Source organism: Mauremys mutica, chromosome 4, assembly GCF_020497125.1.
Source record: "Mauremys mutica isolate MM-2020 ecotype Southern chromosome 4, ASM2049712v1, whole genome shotgun sequence".
Taxonomy (NCBI): Eukaryota; Metazoa; Chordata; order Testudines; family Geoemydidae; genus Mauremys; species Mauremys mutica.
Window position 1 is genome coordinate 111,381,927 of NC_059075.1, and position 21,953 is coordinate 111,403,879.

General features: G+C 44.3%; 1 protein-coding gene across 4 annotated transcripts in view; it reads right to left on the reverse strand.

The window, feature by feature from the left end:
* Positions 1 to 21,953, reverse strand: part of TSPAN4 (tetraspanin 4) — a 539,052-nt gene that overhangs the window by 478,666 nt on the left and 38,433 nt on the right. For 2 of the 4 annotated variants that reach the window (XM_045015198.1, XM_045015194.1), the window contains exon 1: positions 13,616 to 13,768. The exons of the other annotated variants lie outside the window; for them this stretch is intronic. The gene's annotated coding sequence lies outside the window, so the exon portion shown is untranslated. Of the gene's footprint in view, positions 1 to 13,615; positions 13,769 to 21,953 lie in introns of those variants that run through there. 4 annotated transcript variants of the gene reach the window in all.

A 21,953-nucleotide genomic window follows, 5' to 3' on the forward strand; every position in this document is an offset into this window, starting at 1 on the left:
CTTAATTTGCATTTAAGCAGTAAACAGAGTGCTGAAGCCGGAAGGGAAACAAAAGAAGCTCAAATAGCTGAGGAAAAAGCAGCAGGGAACATCCTTCCATAAAGAACTTTTGTCTCCTGAATCTCAGCTGGAAATGTTTTTATAGTGTGCATCCTTCTCTTGAAAAAGGAGGGACAAACAGCCCAAGGCACCACACCACCCCACCTCCCTGCCCTTCGCATTCACAGCACCTGAAATGACAAAGGAAGCATTCACTGGATTCTGGGAGAAGGGGCCCTGACTGAAGAAATTTGGTCAGTAAGACTGCTGAAAGCTTGTGGTGAGAAAACAAACTATGTTAAATTCAAAGCAAAGTTAGGCACCAGTTGCATTTTATCTTTATTTTTCTTGTAACCATTTATGACCTTTATGCCTCATTACTTGTACTCACTTAAAATCTCTTTGTAGTAAATAAACTTGTTTAAATTGAAGGGTCTGAGAAACTCCATTTAGGGTGGCAAGTTGTGTGCATATTATTTCTATTAAAGAAATAATGAACTTTATAAATAAACTTGTATTATCCAGGAGAGGGTAGGGCAGTATAGAACATACATTTCTGGGGGGGAAATTTAAGACCGAGTGTGTTGGGGTCACCCTGCAGTATAACCAAGGCTGGTAAGAGCCAAGATGTGGCTGGAAGCTGAGAGTAATCCAGGCTGGAGGCTACAGCAGCAAAGCATTCTAAAGGGCACCCCAGGCTACAGGGCAGGGGTGATACAACTAGACGTTAGTCTGAACTGTGCTCTCATATGTCACAATCTCATATTCTGCTTGTGTGTTTATGTAACGTTTTATGTTCAAGGAAAATCCCGTTGATGTTCCCACTTTTAATAAGTCACAACACATAAGGATGAAAAGCCTGAATTTTCAAAAGTGCTAGTGATTACGAGTGCCCAACTTGAGACACCTGAAGAGGGCCTGATTTTCAAAGGGCGATGCTCTATGGTGTCGCAGTTGGGCCCTCAAAAACTGCTAGTCAGTAGGCAAGAAAATATGCCCCATGGACTATTAATTTATTCTGATCAACAACAATAAGATCTTGTTCTTTCTTTATAGATCATGACCCTTGTCCTAAAATGCTTATGGATGTTCACCTAGGATATGGGTCACTTATGGACAATTGTAGTATTATGTTTTACTTCAGTGCCTTCAAATAAATAGACATGGTGCCCTGAAGGAGCTTCTCTTTAAGCACATTTCATCTAGTCACATTCAGCTGAAGACCTTGAGACTCAACAGTTCATGACATCTCACCCCTAAATACTGTGACCCTTCAAGGGTAAAATATCGATATTACAATTGCCCTCAGTTCAGTTTGTCCATATAATTCCTGAGACAAGAGGCAAAGTTGGTGATTTTTCCTCAAAGTCACCTGTTTCACAAGGCTGCAGCATGCTCTAATCATTTATCCAGAAAGCTTCAAAATTCACAGGATGATTTACAGAGCATAGATGCCTAAAGGTGAACTGTTGTGACAACTGTGCCTACAAATTTACCCAAATTGTGACCGAGCCTGTAAAAGGTATGTACGGGTTCATAAGATGTTACAATAACCTATGACAACAAATATTGATGGGAAAAGATACAAAAGGGAGACAGAATAACTGAATTAGTCTAAACAAAAAGGCCAACTTAATATGATTCAAGAACTGTGCTGAAATTATGCTTGTTTAAAACAGGAGATGTTGAGCCAGAAGTTAATGAGCCAAAATTGGTAGATATTAGGCCTAATCAGTAGACAAAATAATAAGGGGATGAGCTATTCCACCCATCACTCCCTTTTTAGGTCCTTAAAAGAATAGGCCGGGGGTGGGGAGGTGAAGAGTATAGACGAACAAAAAGAAAAAAAAAAGACAAAGAAAGAACAGACAAAGGCTATTGGTGCTAGCTTCACCATCATGGCTGCCACTCTCACTGTTTCCTGCGACTCCAGGCCTTCATCATACCGATCCTGAGAGGTGTCCTGACCAACAGAGGCCAGAGAGAGAGACACACACACACCCAGATGACATCACCATCCCTACCGGCTGCAGCAGAATCCCAAACACCATTTGGGATGACAGTTATTAGCATCTTTGATACCATCTAAGAGAAACAATTGGGGAAGGGGGAGGGAAGAGTTCCTACTAAAACCTGTCTACAGCTAAAGAGAAAAGGAACAAGGGATGTTATTAAAATCAAAGTTTTATTTAGTACTTTACATTTCAAATGCTTTAACCGTGTTTCCTTCTTTTCCATACCTTTAATAAAGGATTACAAAGATTTTTAATGATGTGTTTGCCATGGTGCTAAGCAGGCTGAGGTCTCTGTATACCAAGCCCCAGACCTTATTTAACACTGTTTAATGTTAGACTGTGATTAGGTTACATTAACACTGTTAGCCCATGTATTCTATCCAAGTTAATACAATAGAACCATCCCATTTGATAGATGTTACATTGGTTATTCACTCACACTTGCCCTGAGCTCTTGAACTAACAGGGTATACAGCTGGGAGGGATTTGCACGTCACTAATATGAAGGCAGTCTGATCTAGTGGTTGGAGTAAGGGACTGAGAGTCAGGAGACCTGACTGTTCCCAACTCTGCTACTGACTCACTGCATGACTTTGGGCAGTTACACCCTTCAGTTGTGCTTCAAATTCTTCCATGTGTAAAATGAGAGTAATAATACCTAACCGCCTCTGTAAAGTGCTTTTAGAGCCTCAGACAACAGGCACTACGTAAGTCCAAAGTATTTTTTATTATTAACGTGTGGCACCGTTCCATAAAAGGTTTTTTTTTGGTGGTATGAAAAAATGTTCTCGCAATGCTGCACCTGGAGGATTTACCTGTCACCACTGTGGGGTTTCTAAACTTTATTTTGGTTAACTTCAAGTGAAAGTACATTATTTCCTTTCCACCTTAATGAAGTCCTGTGCTCTAAGTGCCACCTCGATGAGGTGACGTATTTGAGAGCATTCAGCAGGGAGCAAGTGTTTTCCTATTATAAGGACAGCACAGCATATACATTTAAAAAAAAAAAAGTACTTGCGCCAAGTGACAAGACTGGAAAGCACAATTCAAGTCATAACACGGGCCCCTACCCATTCAGAGCTCTCTGCAAACCACTGTTTCGGATCCACATGAAATAAGCTTGCGTTTTATGGAGCACTGTAAATTTCAGCTCGCTATACAAATCTCTAGAAGCCAAGTCCCCAAACTCATAATTTTTTTCCAACGATCAATCTGCTGCAGCCAATTCCAGCCAAGACAGGTTAGATCAAGAAATTTCAGAAACAGAACTAATGGAGGTCTGTGCAAATTTATAAAGTGGCAAGGCACCAGGGCCTAATGGGCTCCCCATGGAGCTCTCCAAAACATTACTCCAAAAGCCACCTGACAAAGTGTTTTTTAAACACCTTCCTTCTCTCTCTCCCCTTTCTTTTAATGCAACCTATTCACAGGGTAGATGCACAGAGCTCAGCGCCAGGACTTCCTAGCTTTAACTGCTATAAAAGTCAGCCAATAATTGAGTTTGGGGTAAATGGGGGAAAGAAGTGGACTCTCATTCTCACCTCCCCATTTTTTTTCAATCGCCATATATAGTCAATATACAGGTATCAGCTACTGCACCACAGAAGTTATGGATGGATTACATCTATTATTTTATCCTGTCCAGCTCCCTACCAGGTACAGACACATTACAGCCTCATTTTCAAAAGTGACGAGTGATTTGGGTGCCCAGCGTGAAACTCTTAAAGAAGCTTGATTTTCAGAGTGCAGGTACTCAACACTTTCTGAAAATCAGGTCCCATTAAGGCAGTGGTTCTCTAACTTTTTATATTGGTGATCCCTTTCACACGGCAAGCCTCTGAGTGTGATCCTTCCCCCCTGCCAGGCATGGCTCTGCTGCCTGGGGGATGACAGCTTGTGACCTCCACGTAACCACCTTGTGACCCCCGAGGGGTCCTGACCCACAGTTTGAGAACCCCTGAAGGTGCGTCAAATGGAGCAGTCAAAATTGAGGCAGTCAAGATCACGACTCATTTTTGAAAATTTAGGCCACGTACACACACACTAAAGATGAATGTCACAAAAGATACATCAACTTAATTTTAGCAAAAGAGAGCTATGGACGTAAGTTGATGATTTATTTAGTTAAAACATCTCTTCCCTGCCCACCCTGTCTTCTTAGAACAAGTCTTCAGCCCTCTTCTTACACTGCCCTGTGCTGGCCCAAATGACTTACACACAGCTTCCAGGCATGCCACTTCATGCCCAAAGGGTTATGAGGAGCAGCCAGGAGTGCAAACCTTAAAAGGGGGAGGAGGAGATGCCATTTGGCTAGAAAACCAGGCAGAAATCAGATGCCAGCCAAGAAAATAAATTGACTTCTGCCAATAGTTTTTTTTCATTCAACATAAGAACACAGAAAAGCAGATTGTCTTGCTGAAAAATGAACAGGTGGGGACTCTACTTAAAACCTATTTTGAAGCATGGCCTTGGTTCAAGATGAATGCTGAGCCATAAAAAATACATCATCATCATCACTTATACCAATCATCATAATTTCTAGTTGTGAGCTCTGGCTTTCAGTTCCAGATAGACGTGGGGATGGGCAAAAGTATGCTGCAGTGCTGTGATGTGTATAAAGTGCACTGTATACACTGATAGGCTGCACATAGATGCTAAACTTGAAGGATCCCAAGAATCTTAATTTACATGAAAACAAAGACAAAGGTGTGAGTCTAAGCCTTCCATATTATTTATCCTTTTAAAGGGAGAATATTTGCTTTTGTGTTGGCGGAAGGGGGGTGTGGTTTTCAAGTATGGGACCCTTATGAGGTATCCATACATCATATCTATGCTTAGATTAGCACCATGGCCGTTTATATGCCAGCGTGCTGATCTAAACGTTCACAGGCAAATGTTGAGCATCCTATTAAGATGACCACATTGAAAAATTCGGCTCCCAGTGATAATAAATGACAGTGGGAGAGGGATCATTTCATCCTTAATCTTAATCTGAGTTGTTGTGAAATTAAAATCCTAGTAAAGCGAGGGCTGTGCAGTGAAGACCAGCAGGTACTGACTCTGTTCTGCCACTAAGGGTCACTGTTGATTCACTTAGCTGAGAAGTCTGTCTGTGGGAGAAGGGCTTCTGATTTACAAGTAGTAGTTTTCAGTATAGAACTGGCTGCTGGTCTCTGATACATGCCTGCCACGACTGGGGAGACCTATATGTGAAATACGGCTGGTCCCAGAGAGCAGGCACTAAGCAGGCTGTTTGCAGTCATATGGACGCTGAATGGAGATTAAAACCTTTTCCCAATTCTTGTACTCCCACCCCAAAATTGAGTCTCAGCTGGTGCGAATCAGCCCCAGCAGTAAATTGGCAGGACACCAGCTGAGAATCTGATCTCTCATCCCCATGTCCTGAACTGGCCATTAGCAACCCGAGCCTGGGCTCCCAAAATATGCTTTTAGCTTTGCCTCTCTCTCAAGGCCGCAGAGAGAGTTGCAGCAGTGGCATGGGATTCTCATCTTTCTGGCCATCTGGTCAGGAAAGCTCTTGAGAACAGCCTGTTTGCTGCTTTCAGACTATTTTCTTTATATAGCTCTCAAAGCTCCTCCTGCTGGGCTATTGTTGACAGGTCTAATTACTCAGTCAAGCCCTCCATTGTTTTTTGCTTCAAAAAGAATTACACCCATGTCATCACCTTATATAACTTAAGAGAAAAAAAGAAATGTTGTGTCCTTACGCAAAAGTTACTCCATGCCTCTGTGCCAGAGGCTATGTCTACACTATAGACCTTACAGCGGCAGAGCTGTACCGCTGCAGCTGCATCACTGTAAGGTCTCCTGTGTAGTTGCTCTATGCTGGCAGGAGAGAGCTCTCCAGCCAGCATAATTAAACCATCCCCAATGAGCAGCAGTAGCGTCTCCCGCCAACATAGTGCTGTCCACACAGGTGCTTTTGTCAATGAAACTTACATCGGGCCGGGGTGCAGGGTTTTTTAAACCCTTGACTGAGAAAAGTTTTGCCAACAGAAGTGCTAGTGTAGACAAAGCCTCAGTTTCCCAACCTGTAAAGAGGAGTGTAACTGGTGTTTATAGCTTTAATGCTAATAACTAAGTTAGTAATTAAGTTAGTGATGTCAGAGCAGTGCATCAATCTTATGGATGCTTGTGAATTTAGGTTTTTAAATGGAAGTGGAAGCTGGAAATGGACCAGAAATATGCAGTGAGGGAGGAGGGTAAAGAACCCAGAGTAGAGAAATACAATGAGATACAGAATGGTGAGGAGATACAGGGTATGTCTACACTACGGGATTATACCGATTTTACAGAAACCGGTTTTTTTAAACAGATTGTATAAAGTCGAGTGCACGCGGCCACACTAAGCACATTAATTCGGTGGTGTCCGTCCATGTACCAAGGCTAGCATCGATTTCCGGAGCGTTGCACTGTGGGTAGCTATCCCATAGATATCCCATAGTTCCCGCAGCCTCCCCTGCCCATTGGAATTCTGAGTTGAGATCCCAGTGCCTGATGGGGCAAAAAACATTGTCGCTGGTGGTTCTGGGTACAGCCTCACCCTTCCCTCCGTGAAAGCAGCAGCAGACAACCGTTTCGCGCCTTTTTTCCTGGGTGAACTGTGCAGACACCATACCACGGCAAGCATGGACCCTGCTCAGCTCAAGACAGCAATCATGGACGTTTTAAACACCTCGTGCGTTCTCGTGGAGTCTATGCTGAACCAGGACCTGCAAAACCAGGCGAGGAGGCGGCGGCTACGACAGACCGGTGACGAGAGTGATGAGGACATGGACACAGAATTCTCTCAAACTGCGGGCCCCGGCGCGTTGGAGATCATGCTGGTAATGGGGCAGGTTCTAGCCATTGAACGCCGATTTTGGGCCCGGGAAACAAGCACAGACTGGTGGGACCGCATAGTGTTGCAGGTGTGGGACGATTCCCAGTGGCTGCGAAACTTTCGCATGCATAAGGGCACTTTCATGGAACTTTGTGACTTGCAACGCCAAACAGCTACTGGTTAGTCGGGAATCAATTTGGAGTGAGCAAATCTACTGTGGGGGCTGCTGTGATGCAAGTAGCCAAAGCAATCACTAAGCTGCTGCTACGAAAGGTGGTGACTTTGGGAAATGTGCAGGTCATACTGGATGGCTTTGCTGCAATGGGATTCCCTAACTGTGGGGGGGCGATAGATGGAACCCATATCCCTATCTTGGCACCGGAGCACCAGGGCACCCAGTACATAAACCACAAGGGTGCTGCAAGCACTGGTGGGTCACAAGGGACATTTCACCAACATCCACGTGGGATGGCCGGGAAGGGTTCATGACGCTCGTGTCTTCAGGAACACTAGTCTGTTTAAACGGCTGCAGCAAGGGAATTACTTCCCAGACCAGAAAATAACAGTTGGGGATGTTGAAATGCCTATAGTTATCCTGGGGGACCCAGCCTACCCCTTGATGCCATGGCTCATGAAGCCATACACAGGCAGCCTGGACAGTAGTCAGGAGCTGTTCAACTACAGGCTGAGCAAGTGCAGAATGGTGGTAGAATGTGCATTTGGACGTTTAAAGGCACGCTGGCGCACATTACTGACTCGCTCAGACCTCAGCCAAACCAATGTCCCCATTGTTATTGCTGCTTGCTGTGTGCTCCACAATCTCTGTGAGAGTAAGGGGGAGACCTTTATGGCAGGGTGGGAGGCTGGGGCAAATCACCTGGCCGCTGATTACACACAGCCAAACACCAGGGTGATTAGAAGAGTACACCAGGAAGCGGTGCGCATCAGAGAAGCTTTGAAAACCAGTTTAATCACTGGCAAGGGTACGGTGTGACTGTTGTGTTTGTTTCTCCTTGATGAACCCTCCCCCCCTTGATTGACTCATTCCCTGTAAGCAACCCACCCTCCCCCTTCAATTACAGCTTGCTTTCTAAGGAAATAAAGTCACTCTCGTTTAAAAATCATGTATTCTTTATTAATTAATTATAAAAAGAGGGAGAGAACTGACAAGGTAGCCCGGGTGGGCTTTGGGAGGAGGATAGGGGGGAAGGAAAAGGCCACTAAAAAAATTTCAAAATAATGACAGCCTTTTGGTTGGGCTTTCCACTGGGGTGGAGTGGGCGGGTGCACGGAGCCTCCCCCCACGCGTTCTTACACGTCTGGGTGAGGAGGCTATGGAACATGGTGAGGGGGGAGGGTGGTTATATAGGGGCTGTAGCGGCACTCTGTGATCCTGCTGCGGTTCCTGAAGCTCCACCAGACGCCGGAGCATGTCAGTTTGATCACGCAGCAGCCCCAGCGTTGCATCCCGCCACCGCTGATCTTCCTGACACCACCTCTCCTCACGTTCGTCCCTCCTCTCCTCACGTTCGTCCCTCCTCTCCTCACGTTCGTCCCTCCTCTCCTCACGTTCGTCCCTCCTCTCCTCACGTTCGTCCCTCCTCTCCTCACGTTCGTCCCTCCTCTCCTCACGGTCACTGGCATCTTTCCTGTACTTTGATACCACGTCCTTCCACTCATTCAGATGAGCTCTTTCATTGCGGGTCACTTCCATGATTTCCGAGAACATTTCGTCTCGCGTCTTTTTTTTCCCACCGCCTTATCTGAGATATCTAGCCTTCGGGACGGAGGAGGGAGGCTTGAACAATCTGCAGCTGCAGGAGGGAGGGAAAAAAGGGAGAGAAGTATTTAAAAAGATACATTTTACAGAACAATGGTTATACTCTTTCACGGTGAACAACACTATTCACCTTACATAGCACATGTGATTTCAGTACAAGGTCGCATTTTGCATCTTAATATTGAGTGCCTGCAGCTTTGGTGTTAGAGATCACAGACGCAGGTCCGCGCAGCAGAATTCGGCTTGCATGTGGCCAAAGTAAGCCATTGTCTTTCGGCTTCTGCAGCCTTCATATATCCAGCGCCCTCCTTTCCCAAATAGCAAGCAAAGCCCGTTGAGTGCTGCTTCTTTCCTGTTAACGTGCAGCACCAGAAACCCCCGCCCCCCACATCCAATTCTCTGGGATGATCGCTTTACCCCTCCCCCCACCACGTGGCTGGTATCATGGAAGATCTCTGCTAGCCACCCACCCACCCCCGCCGCGAGGCTTGTAGCAGGGAAGATCCCTGCTAGCCAAACGCGAAAAAGCTCAGCGCCAATCACCCCCCCCCACCCCCTTCCCCTGCTTGGCTAACTGCAGGGAAGGATTTCTTTTCAGCCACAAGCAAACAGCCCAATAGGAATGGCCATCTCTGTCCCCTTAATTAAATTCCCATATTTCAACCAGGTTACCATGAACGATATCACTCTCCTGAGGATAACACAGCGAGATAAAGAATGGATGTTGCTGGAATGCCAGCAAACACCGGGACCATACGCTGCTAGCTTTGTCATGCAATACCACCAGATTACTTGCTACATGCATGGCGTGGTCAAGTGTCCTACCATGGAGGACGGAATAAGGCTGCCCTGCCCAGAAACCTTCTGCAAAGATTTTTGGAGTACCTCCAGGAGAGCTTCATGGAGATGTCCCTGGAGGAATTCCACTCCATCCCCAGACATGTTAACAGACTTTTCCAGTAACTGTACTGGCTGCGAATGCATCCCAAGTCCTCAGGGCAAATTAATCATTAAAAAACGCTTGCTTTTAAACCATGTTTTATATTTACAAAGATACACTCACCAGAGGTCCCTTCCATGGCTTCATTGTCTGGGATACTGCCTTGGGAGGGCTGGGAGGGTAATTCCGTCAGGCTGAGAAAAAGCTCCTGGCTGTTGGGGAGAACGGTGTGCTGTGTGCTCTCTGCAAGCTCGTCTTCCTCCTCATCTTCCCCGTCCGCAGAATACCCCCACCTCGGAATCCACGGTCAGGGGTGGGGTAGTGGTGGTGAACCCCCCTAGAATTGCACACAGCTCAGCGTAGAAGCAGCATGTTTGCGGCCCTGCCCCAGACCTTCCGTTTGCTTCTTTGGTTTTCTGGTAGGCTTGTCTGAGCTCCTTAACTTTCACGCGGCACTGTACTGAGTCCCTGGTGTGGCCTCTCTCCACCATGGCCTTGGAAATTTTTTCAAATGTTTTTTCATTTTGTCTTTTGGAACGGAGTTCTGTTAGCACGGAATCCTCTCCCCATATAGCGATCAGATCCAGTACCTCCCGTGCGGTCCATGCTGGAGCTCTTTTTCGATTCTCAGACTGCATAGTTACCTGTGCTGATGAGCTCTGCGCGGTCACCTGTGCTGATCAGCTCTCCACGCTGGGCAAACAGGAAATGAAATTCAAAAGTTCGCGGGGCTTTTCCTGTCTACCTGGCCACTGCATTCAACTCCAGATTGCTGTCCAGAGCGGTCACAATGGTGCACTGTGGGATAGCTTCCGGAAGCCAATACCATCGAATTGCGGCCACACTAACCCTAATCCGAAATGGCAATACCGATTTCAGCACTACTCCCGTCATCGGGGAGGAGTACAGATATCAGTATTAAGAGCCCTTTATATCGATATAAAGGGCTTCGTTGTGTGGATGGGTGCAGGGTTAATTTGGTTTAACGCTGCTAAATTCGGTATAAACTTGTAGTGTAGACCAGGCCACAGACTGGGGAAGGGGATTAGTTTTTAATCATTCTATCTAGATTCTTCTGTGGACTCCATCTCCAGAACAGCTGAGTGCCTCCCTAAACTCCTGTGAGGTACGATCACCATTTTACATACAGGGAACTGAGGCACAGAAATCATGGACTTACCCAGAGCCACCCAGGGAATTTGTGGGATAGCCAGGAATTGAATTTAAGACTCCTGAGTCATAATCCAATGCCTTAATTACAAGACTAGCCATCTCTCTATTACATTTGGCACTGGTAGCAGGTCCGCCCTGAGCACTATACGAGACAGGGGTCCTGTGGAAAAAAAACCTACATAATTACGTAATTAAAGCCTGTATCAGAAATTCAAGTGGGCCAAATTAAGGTTGCACAGGCAACCTTAATCTGGCATTTCCTAACTCCTCAGTGTTTGACCTTGCAACCTTAATAATGTTCTTTTAACATATTATGCAAGGGGTTCTCCACTTTTGCCACAGTAGGATCCTCTTTTTCAAACAAGGACCCCCAGCACTCCCTCACATTTAACGATATGGGAAGAACAGAGTAGTCATGATCCCCTGAGACCAGTTCATGAACCCTAAATTAAGAACCTATTTGCAACTGACCAGTCAGCGTGTCCATGTGCAATTACCCTCAACCAGAGAGAATTGGAACGGTTCAACAGCATGTCAAAGGCCCAGTAGAATACACATAGATTCTATGTGACCAAAAGCATTAGGGACCTATGCAAGAGCCCTATGCATAGTCCCACCATGAAGATTCAAAAGGTCACAATACCCAGCATAGCGACAACCATGAAGTCCTGTGGGATCATGGGTGTGTTACATTAAAAGTTCCAGAGGTAAATATTGCCTCTGTAATAACAGAAACAGCAGATATTTTGTGCATGTCCACCATATCACATAGGAAACAGAGGTATACACACACACACACACATCCTACATCAATTTGGATGGTCTCCAACTTTGATGCTGTGCCTTGAAATTATAGTGCAGTGCCTGCATGTGCTCTCTCACTTTCCCTGAAGGCTTCAGCAGATTGTGTGTGGCCCTTATAACAGCATTCCACTTAGAAGCAATACAAAGGTGGTAGGAGGAAAGAGACTCATAATAGTTTTGGTACCAGTGACCAGAATGCTGAGGCCATAGACACTGGATCACCAGCTGTCACCATTCACCACTGACTTGCTCTAGCTCAGATATGAGAAGCAATTCTGATTTTACAGTCATGAGCACAACTTCCATAAGCTTCATCACAATGAATTGCACACACACGTCTGAGGCCAGAAATTGGCCCAATGCCCCCATAGAGACTATCTGTGCCAGTCACTCAGAACAATGGATGCCTCACTGATAAAAGTTACATTTAAAAAAAAAAAAAAAAAAAAAAAAAGCCTATCAGAAACTGGCTAGTTCCCATACATCTAGGAACCCTGTACTGTCACGATCAGCTGGTCAGTAATTAGCAACATGCTGCCTGCCATAAATTTATTCTCAAAATCTGTCAGAACATAGCATCAATGAAAACAGAGTGGGCAACATCTTATTCTGCACCAACATTCACCAGATGAAGTGAAGAAATGTACACAAGTCATTTCATAGAGTAGAAATAAAATCAATTTAATAGAATACTGTCACAGGATCAATGTCTCCTGCTTTAAAAATGAACATCAAGGCTTTGCAATGTCTTTTATCTAGCAGCGGAGACATTATTCTCTAACAAAATTCAATTTCACTGACATTATCTCAAACATATTTTGGATTTCACAACACTAAACACAACTTTGGATTTCATCTGCACTAAAACCACACAGACCTGGTTACATACATGCCTCCCTGCACGGATCATACCAAGATACCCAATTTTAATTATAAAAAGTCTTAAAGGCAAAGTTAGCTTTAAAAATGAATAGTGGACAGCTGGCCTAGCAGTGTAGTGGCAGCATAATGTGCTCCAATATAGAATCATAGAAGATTAAAGTTGGAAGAGACCTCAGGAGGTCATCTGGTCCAACCCCCTGCTCAAAGCAGGACCAATCCCCAACTAAATCATCCCAGCCAGGGCTTTGTCAAGCCTGACCTTAAAAACCTCTAAGGATGGAGATTCCACCACCTCCCTAGGTAACCCATTCCAGTGCTTCACCACCCTCCTAGTGAAATAGTTTTTCCTAATATCCAACCTAAACTTCCCCCACTGCAATTTGAAACCATTGCTTCTTGTTCTGTCATCTGCCAGCACTGAGAGCAGCCTAGCTCCGTCCTCTTTGGAACCCTCCTTCAGGTAGTTGAAGGCTGCTATCAAATCCCCCCTCACTCTACTCTTCTACTGATTAAATAAGCCCAGTTCCCTCAGCTTTTCCTTGTAAATCGTGTGCTCCAGAATATAAAATATAAAACACTTGGGGTTAAGTCTTTGGCCCCCTAATTCCCCAAGCTAACCATTTGCAAAATTATTTCATGGTATTTTCTTAACAACATGAAAGAAACAGAGAGAGAGAAAAAACAGTGGTTCTGCATCCATAATGACATATGAAGAGATCTCAGTCTTTAACAATCAAAAGACTGATACACTGTATAATTTCTAATATTTTTAAAAAAGTTAGTCCCATTCATGCTTGTCAGTCTCTGTTTATTTTTAAATAAAAGGAATTTAGTGTTGGTTAAAGGCACTGGCTCGCCAGCTCAGAAGACTGAAGTCTTCTGTTTATGTACAGGGCAAAGAGTGCAAGCAGCAGCAAGTACAAGCTTCCTTTCGTTTTTCCCCTCCAACGTGTCATTGACGAACCTACTCTCAGGTGAGAGGGTAATTCAGCTTCCATGGTCCATTCAGAAGTGTCAAGTGTAAGGGATGCCACTACAGTTTGTGGGGATTATCCCATGCCATGTGACAGTGGTATAATCTTTTGTAATCCTAACCCACAGCATGTGACTGCGCCAAGAAATAAGGAGCAGCCTCTTACCTGCACTCCTGCATGTGACACCAAGTAGCGTCTGTAGTGGTGGATTCTGTGATGTGGACACATGTTCACTAGGAACTGATATGAGACCACCAACTTAATTCACACAGGCCAAGAGTCGGTCATTAGATGGTAACCGCTTTCAGTCACTACCAACCTGAGATGCACCTGAACGTGCAAATTCGAGGTATATGACTCCAGAATCAATGACATCACAATCATGATTCATTATTTCCCCAGCAGAGTGGGAGGCAATATTTTATACAGACTAAGGTAATAGAGGTTTCTAAGTTGACAGGGTACCTGCCAAAAAACTGTATCACAGGGTACCTCCTGGACAGTTTGGATTCAGGCTAGGGGGACAGTGAAGCAAAACCAAGTAGTTCTATCCCAGAGAAGCTGTGAATGACAGAGTCTATTATAAATTTAGAGGGACACTCAGCGACCCTTGTAAATGTATTACGAAGCATTGAGATTTATATTAATATTTGCAGCTGACAAGGTCTCTCTTCTTATTTAATGACCCACTCGTGAGCAAGTTAAGTGAGTCCATAGGGGCTGTGAGGCAAAGATGAGTGGTTCTGTCTAGCCTCAACATAGACTGCAATAGCACGCTAATATGAAGAGCAAATCTCTGGAGCACATATCACTATATTATCAAGTGCTCGCTGACAGTTAAAATAATTCAATTTAAAGGGAGGAAAAACGCTTTGCAGTGCACAAAGAGCTAGATTTCTACACACAAATCTGGCAAAGCTCAGACTATCCACTTTGTGCATCTTGATTATTACAACCTCCTCCTCTCTGGCCTTGACACATGCCATCTTGTCATCCTTACATCTATTCCAAATGCTGCAGCAAATATTACCTAGATTGTTGCTTCCACCACATTACCCTCTTTCCATTCCTCTACTGCCTTCCACTTCCCCACAGCATAAAACACGAGTTATTCATCTTCATTCTACGGCCCTTGATGGTTTAGTCCCACCCTATCAATCCTCACGTCTATGTTATTAGGATAACAAACCCCAATATTGCCCTAATAACGATATCAGTCTTAATTGCTCAACATTTTCCACCTTCACTTTGCCGCCCAATGTAAAATTTCCACGGCCAGTCCATTGACCTCACCCAACTCTCTCCTTAAAACTCTCTGCTACTGAGATGCCTACAAGAAAAAACAAAACAAAACCAACAACAACAAAAAACAGTGCCTGGAGAGCTCATGTGCTGGGACCCCCCACCAACCACACTGACTGTAACCATCTCACTGTTACCTTTTACTCCCCAGAGTTGTTTACTGAATCCACCTATTGTCTCTCATCTTACACTTGGACTGTAAATCCTTCAGGGAATAGACTAGAGGTAGGCAACCTATGGCATGCATGCCAAAGGTGGCACATGACCTGATTTTCAGTGGCACTCACACTGCCTGGGTCCTGGCCACTGCTCTGGGGGACTCTGCATTTTAATTTAATTTTAAAATGAAGCTTCTTAAACATTTTAAAAACCTTATTTACTTTACATACAACAATAGTTTAGTTATATATTATAGACTTATAGAAAGAGACCTTCTAAAAACGTTAAAATGTATGATTGGCATGTGAAACCTTAAATCAGAGTGAATAAATGAAGACTCGGCACACTATTTCTGAAAGGTTGCCGACCCCTGGAATAGATAGTCTTCTTGCTATGTATTTGCATGCCTTCTAGCACTACAGGCCGAGGCTGTTAGGCACTATTGCAGTACAAATAATAAATAAATAAATAAATAGTAAAAAGACTAGAGGCATAAGTTTAAAAGCCAAGTTGATGTCCCTTAGAAAAAGTGGCGTAGTGGCTAGTGATAAACGTAGGTTCTTATATGACCTCCATCCCCATAGTGTTTGAGCGCCTCACATATACTAATGAATGTACCCCCCTTACACCCATGTGAGGTAAGAAAGATTAAGCACCATTTTACATATAGAGAACTGAGGGTTTATGAGATTAAACAACTTGCCCAAGACCACATGGGAAGACTGTAGCAAAAGACAGGAACTGAATCCAGGCCTTAACTACAAGACCATCCTTCCTCCCTATGGGAGCTATGGCTTGACTTCTGATCCCAGTCTTTTCATTGCTTGACAACATGCTCAGCTCCCTGGTGCCAATTAAAGAGCAGCACGACCAGGCTGTCTCTAAGGAACTTCTCCCTCCTGCTTATGTCTGTGACGTGCGGTCAGAAGGAAGGTTTAGGTGGGGAGGAAGCAGGAGAAATATGTGGGTGGGTTTGGGGTATCCTTTGCAATCCAGTAGCAATACAAACAACTGGGAAATGATACCTAAACTGTATTACAGAGGTTTCTGAACCAGCCCTCCCCAAGGGCAGGAGGTAAAGAAGGTAGTGTCCGAGAAAGTTTGGATCGGAAACCATTTTTTTCAATATCTACGCCATATTTAAATACCTCCAACCCCTCTACTTCCAACAAAAGTGACAGTGGAACGACCCTTTATTGCCACTATAGACAGTGGCATCACCAAACAGAAGAGTCATTGAATGCCCAGCACGTTAAGCAATGTGACTGGCTGAATACACTTTGACGTTTTAGAACATGCAAGAATAATGTAATGAACACATCTTTATTTCCACGAAATTATGAATGTTCCTCTTCATCTCCCTAAAGCAGGGGTTCTAAAACTTCATTGCACCGCAACCCCCTGCTGACAACAAAAATTACTACACAACCCCATGAGGGGGGACTGAATACTGAGCCCCACCACCCCAGGTCGGGAGGCCAAAGTCCAAGCCCCATCATCCCAGGTCGGGGGACCAAAGCCGAAGCCCAAGGGCTTCGGCTGCAGGCAAGGGGCCTGCAACCTGAGCCCCATAGCCCAGGGCTGAAGCTCTCAGGCTTTGTCTTCGGCCCCAGGTGGTGGGGCTCGGGCTCCAGCAAGTCTAAGCCAGCCCTGGCGACCCCAGGGGGCTCGACCCACAGTTTGAGAACTGCTGCCCTAAAGGAAAGATGGTCTTATTGTTAAGGCACTGGACTAGGAACCTTGAGATCCAAGTTTAATTCTCTACCCTGCCACAGACTCCGGGTGTTTCTTCGGGCAAATTACTTAAGCTCTGTGCCTCAGTTCCTCATTTGTAAAACGAAGATCGCAATACTTCCTTTCTGTCTTGTCTATGTGGATTGCTAAGGGTTATGGGTCTCTTACATTATGTCTGTATAGAGCCTAGCCAAATGGGCCCTTCTCAGTTGAACTGTTCAAGTGAAAAATAATAACCAAAGTTATGATATAACAGTTGCTAATAGTTACAATGGAATGAGATTCCCCCCACCCATGCCCTCACATGCTGAATTATACCTGTAGGAGTGTTTGGCTAGTCCAGGAATCTGATCATCTGAACAACTTACAGTTACTTATAGTTCCAGTATGAGACCCTCACCACCACCCCCAGTAATGCACTGGGTGTTATTCAATGGCAGTGCTATAAAACTCTGAGGTACTTCTCAAGGGGAAAAAAAGTGACACTTAATGAGAGTAGGTATAGAAAATATACACAAGAGATTATTAAAGCCAACCATCTTGTAACTGTTTCTATTTAAGTGTGTCTACAGTAAGAAGCATCAGCAAGTATAACAATTGCATTTAGCTCACTGAATGCTATTTAGCAACTTCATATGCCTCTAATACAGTGGTTCTTAACCTGGGGTGCACACACCCCCTGGGGGTGCGAGATGCCCTTTCTGGAGGTGCGAGACATGCCAGATTTTTTTAGAAGGTAAATCATTGAAAACACAAATTAAGCACAGGCACGTAAGAACCACTACTTTGTTTCATCAAACCTATGTATTTATTAACATTATCCATTTTTAATGATTACTGTAATATACAAACAAAAAATATATCTAGGTTTAAAGAACTGACCTACTTGATAAGGGGTGCGAGAACATATTTTGATTTTTGATAAAGGGTGCAAGAACATATTTTGAGAACCAAAGGAGGTGCAGGCTGCAGTAAAGGTTAAGAACCACTGCACTAATAAAACCTTTCTAAACAAGCTTCAAAGAACACAAACAACACAATTTACTGTGGTTGGGTCCTTCACAGCACCAGAGTGAGAAATTAGTAATCATGAGGATTTATACAAAATGTATGTTCATGTAGAACTGTAACAAGTAACAGCTGCCCAATAAGTATGTATTTATAACATTGCAAAACACTGTCAATCATATACAACATTTATATGAATAAGAAAAGCAGCGCAGTTAAGCTAGCTATGATAAACAGGGTAATGGTTATGATTCCTCTTTCAGGGCATAAGCTTTTTACCAGCTGCAGTCAGAAAGGTGTACTCTCCATAAGATGTTGTTATACGATGTGGTGCATTAATGGGCTTTTACACCTACATTCCTCTGAAGCATCTGGCACGCATCACTGTCAGATCCTGGATCCCTGAGGAGGGACCATTGGTCAGATCCAGCAGAACTTACATTTTCCTTTGACAAATCTGATCTCCATGCAAAATGTTTCTTCTCTATTTCCCTGTCCGTTTTTTTCAGCCTGTCACAGGGTACACTCACCAGTAAGGGACCTCCTTGTTGCTGCATCTGAGTATTCGCTCCAGTCCAATGTCCCTTCCCTTGCCCCATGGTCTCTCTCTCGCTCTCTGGTACTCGGGGTACTCCTCCTTTGTCACTTAACCCTCCAGACAGGTCACTGTACAGTTCTCCCCTTCCTGGGTTTCAAAGTTCCATTGGATGACTATCCCAGGCCATCTTTGGCTTCACTGTCAAGTCTATGCCACTTTCCCAGGGGCTGGTAGGGGAACGTGGGTCCCCCCTTTACTCCAGGTTACAGTCCAAGGACCATATGTCCAGCAACTATGGTCTGCTTATACCCCGCCCATGTTGCTGTTTCCCTAGACCCCTTCCTACTTCTCTGCTCTTATCGTCTGACCTCCCCCATGAATTTCAGCTCCAATGCCCTTCTCCCAGAAAATGACTGCAGACTACCTCCCCTGCAGTACCTATCTGATACTAACTTCTTGGCTTTATGCCAGCTTTGCCTGCTCCTTCTCAGCTGCTCTCCATCGTCCATCAGTCTTTCAATCCCTGGCCCTGCCCCAGGTGCAGGCTGTCAGGTTAATTAGCCTAATTTAACCTGCTCTACCTTGGGTGGGGCCAACACCCCATACAGAGAGCTCACCTTTTCATTGTGTTTATTTTCACAAGTAAGCAGAAGTCAGCACGCTACGGGAGTCTGAATTTTGTCTTTATAAAAATTATCTGCTTCACCACGGTCATATATTGCATAATTCAAGGACCAGCTTTGATCACTCATATGCTTAGATGAAAGTCACTCCCCCCTATGAATACCTCCTCCCTACCCTAGCACTCAGCCAACTTATCCTCCGTTCCAAAATCAAAATTGAGTCTAGTGTTCAAGCATTCTTTTTTTTAACTTAAATGCAACAGTGTTTGGCCTATGTCACCATCAGGTACACCTGCCAACAGGTTCTAAACTACTTATGCTTACTACTTAAATACAGCTGTTAAACATGTTTGAAAGCCCTGGGCAGGCAGGGCCTTAGCAAACGAGAGAACAGTTGAAAATGATTTTTTAATGTGAATTCAGTACAGGTAAAAGGTGCCAGATTCCTGCAGACTGATGTCTGCTATACATGGAGCAGGTACAGTACAGGCAGTGCAAGTGCAAGTTGTACTCCTGGGGGAATTCTGCACCACTGTGCATGTGCAGAATTCATGTACCCCACAGATTTCTTTGCTTCCCCGCAGAAAAATGACTTTCTGAAAGGGAAGTAAAAGGGAAGCTGCAAGAGCAGCCATGCACCACTCCCTAGCAGCACAGATGCATCATTTCTGCACATCATTCCTGTACCCAGCTTGTCCTACACACAATCCTCTCAACTCCACACTTGGATCCCCCCACACAGAGCCCCTCCACACTTGGATCCTGCCTGGTTGAGCTGCCTGTCCCACACCTGGTGTGCCTGGCACAGAGAGACAGGGCCCCACAGTGTTTCTGGGGCAGGCCCAGACTTTGTGTTATGCCAGGTTCAGGTGCAGCCTCACCACTGAGTCAGTGTCCCAGGGGTAGGGAGGCTGCAGTGTGATCTCCCACCTTCGTGCAGCCAGTGACCAGTGTTCCCCACCACCATGCTGGAGCCTCTGCATTTATTTGACAAATAAAACTTGCAGAATTTTTAAAATATTGTGCGCAGAATTTTTAATTTTTGGCGCAGAATACCCTCAGGAGTAAAGTTGTCACTACACTGGCCTAATCAAGATGCCCTCATCTCTAATGTGAAACTCCAGAAGCAAGAGGCTAGTTCAGAATCCACAGCCCAGTCCCTCTCTTGGGGCCTGTCTTCTGAGACAGCCAACAAGGGGGCCAGTTAATGCCAAACGTCATGCTGGATTTCCAAAGTCCAATGAGAAGACACTCTGGTTTAATAATGTCCCCTGTGCAAGAGGATCTCAATGAGAGCTGTAAGTAAGTATGAAGTGAGTCATGAGCCCAGAAACCCAATGAACTGCAAGTAGCTCTAAAATAATTTTATTATTCAGATATAGTAGCTATTTAAATTGTTAGCTCCTCGGGGCAGGGACTTTGCCTGAAAAGCACCAACATGCTTTTGGTGCTAGAGAAATAATATCCACAGCTTCTAAATATAAAAAAGAGGTGGTCCAGTGAGAGTGCAAAGTGTTGCCTTGTAAGAGATTTATTTTTAAGAGACTGTCCTGTGGGTAGTGCTTGTGGGGCTGACGGTTGGGGGCTGTTCTGGTGCAAAGGAATCCTCTCTCATTCAGAGAAACAGACTGATTTCCAAAGGGAGCACTGCATCCATCAGCATAGTGGAGGTGGATGAGATACATGTTTGGGGGTAACTCTGTTTTGGTCTGTTCCTGAGTCACATACGTTGTGCCCAGAAACTACACTAATAGATGTCATACAAGAAAAGGAAACAAAGAATGTAAGAGAGGCATGAAATTCACACTTAAAACAAAGACCACAACTGAACAAAACAACGAGGAGTCTTTGTGGCACCTTAAAGACAAGCTTATTTGGGCATAAGCTTTTGTGGGCTAAAACCCACTTCATCAGATGCATGGAGTGGAAAATAATTTAGGTAGGTATTCCCACTCCATGCATCTGATGAAGTGGGCTTTAGCCGATCCCTTCTCTATGTTTTGATATTTGAAACTGAGGTATAGCTATCTTTTCTTGTTAGATGATAAACTCTTTGGGGAAAGGCCTATTTTAGCACAATGGGACTCTAATCTCAGCTGAAGTTCTAGACACTACCACAATACAAATAAATAGCAGCTAGCACTGGTTGGAGAAAAATTGGCTGAACCACATTCCACTGGCATATACAGTTCCGCTAATATAAAACGTTCACCATAATTTTGTTTTGGTGAAAAGGATCTGACTACATTAAAACCTCCTGCTTTGACATTTTCAGAAAGAATTATTTCAATTTTTTGTCTTGAAATTACTTTGTTTCCATTTTAAAACATTTGAAGTTATAAAATACATTTGTAAAAAGTCAAAATCTAAATGAAACGTTTCAATTCCATCAAAACAAAACATTTGATAAATCCCCCTTTTTTCCTCCCAGAATTTTCCTTCACAGAAGATTTAAAAACTTTTGGGTTTCATTCCAACTCGGCATGAAGCCAACGTTCAAAATCTTTTATGAAACACATTTTCTGCCCTCTGCAGAATAGTCTTTTGCATCAGATAAAGTGAAGACAAATGACAGAGAGGTAAAGTAACACCAGTTTTCAAATCTTCACTGAGGACGCATTTAAGAAATCCACCATCAAAGGGTGACTTTCCCTAATGATACCGCTGGACTCGAAGACATTGCATACCAAAGAGGTACGTCTAGACTCAAAAGACTCCAAGAGCCTATGAACAGTTTCCCAGACAATGAAAGCTCAGAGGGGGAATGTCATATTTAACAAAATAAACAAGACTGGCAACTGTTAAAGGAGAACACTTCACATAGAAGAAGGAAGTTTTAAAAAAAATACCCGGCAAATTAATCTGGTGCATTTAAAGTTCAAATACCTTTCCCAGTGTCCTGTAGCAGTCGGTCCATCTCAAAGATCAATCTTAGTACCAGATCTTGAGTAACTATAATTGTAGATAATAGTGCACCTTTAATAACAGCCACACTGCATGGACATGCATTGTTCAAACACATATAGGGACACCTGAAAATGCAGCACCTAAGCAGACAGAATCCAACTGAAGAGATGGGGAGTGATGGCAGGAGGTAGTGCAGGTTATCACAGGATATCACACCACATATTAAGTCCAT